This window comes from Rhagoletis pomonella, unplaced genomic scaffold, assembly GCF_013731165.1.
Source record: "Rhagoletis pomonella isolate Grant_MI unplaced genomic scaffold, Rhpom_1.0 Rhpom_scaffold_00009, whole genome shotgun sequence".
Classification (NCBI taxonomy): Eukaryota; Metazoa; Arthropoda; class Insecta; order Diptera; family Tephritidae; genus Rhagoletis; species Rhagoletis pomonella.
The window spans coordinates 35,881,021-35,882,657 of NW_023458563.1; positions in this window are offsets into that span (position 1 = coordinate 35,881,021).

Sequence of the window (1,637 nt, forward strand, 5' to 3'; positions counted from 1 at the left end):
TCTGGCGTTATTAGTTCGTGAGCCCCACAGCGTATTCCAGCTGTTGATATCGCCTACCAATATAACAGGTTTATGGTAATTTTGTAGTAAGTTATCTATATCTTTTTGATTTGGTGGTATATATAAGGAGATTACTGAAAAATTTAAGTTCAGTGTAACATCAATACATATATTTTGGAGAAGCAATTGGAGTGTGCTTATGTGGTATGTTCGATTTAATCAAGATTCCGACTCCGTGCTTAGCGTATGTGTGTGGGTTATTGTTGTAGTATGCTGTGTAGTTCTTCGGAGGAATAGGGTTGAAGCCAATAGGACAGTGTGTTTCTTGTAGGGCAATCAAATGTGGATTGTGTTCTTTGCGGATTAATTCGAGATCAATATTATTGTTAACGAAACCTTTTATGTTCCATTGCAAAATATTGAATCTGTTGATCATTTGCATGGAGACAGCTTCCAGCCTTGGAAATTTGAATTTACTAGGTTAAGCCTTAGAACTAAGTTTCGTGGGATGGTGATTTTGTTTCTGATCTCGGGATATGGTATTCGTTGTGGTTAATGAGTTGTTGGGTAAGATTAGAAAGTGGTGACTGGGTGGAGCTTTCGCAGGTTGTCAAAACAAGGTGCGGCTATAATTTTTTCGACCGCTGTATGTATGTACATATGTGGGTGCATATATATATGTACAAATATGCAGGATTCACAGTGGGAGAAATGGCGAAGAAGCTGGCCAATATTCCAAAAATCAAAGGTGTCCGACTGTTGCAAAACATGGTAATTTGTCAAGAGGAAGGTCCATTACGTAGTGGGTGAAAAGTATAAGGTTTTAGGTATCTTGTACACTAGAGCAGTTTGAACTTGCTATTCGCACTAAAGTTTGTGCTGCTTTTCTCATTGACTCTAAAATTTTGGTTCAGAAAACTGATTTTAAAATAGTGGTTAAATTACTTAGTTGTTTTTTTTTTGCGAGATAGAGAGCGTTTCTGACTTCTTAAATAATCTAAGACAGTAAATTAAAATTTTTGGCACAAATAATTAAATTTGACACAAAAAATTAATTGTAAAAACTGTCTCAAAAAAATATAAGAATATTTTTGTATATGATTATCATTATCAAGGAAATGGTCTGTTATTTATTTATCCAAGAAAATATGAAACTTTCGTTCACATTTATCTGTAACGCAATACTTTCGCTTTATTTTAATATATCAAATTTTATTTTCTGAAAACCTGTTACCTCATATAACCCATTTCATGCGTACCGATTTGGAGTGAACCATGCTTATTTGCGGGCCAGATCTGTCAATTTGTCGTATTTTAGTTAAGTTTTCCACCAATCGAGAGGATTTTCACAGAGATGAGCTCGTGTTTCTTTAAGATAGGCCTTCAATTGAGCTTCATTTTCACATTTTTTAATGTCTCCAGATTCTACATCCGAGCCTTCGCTTTCGCTGGAGGAATCTATAATTATTTCTAGGTTGCTTATAAGACTTTTAGCAGTACTTGTTGAAGGCCCATCAATGTTGCTTGATATACATACTACTTAACCGTTTAGCACCTGAAACTAAAAGCCGGTTATTGTCCGCACCCTGGTTAGACAGACTTAGAGCCATTTCAACAATATTAAAGTGGACTCTCTG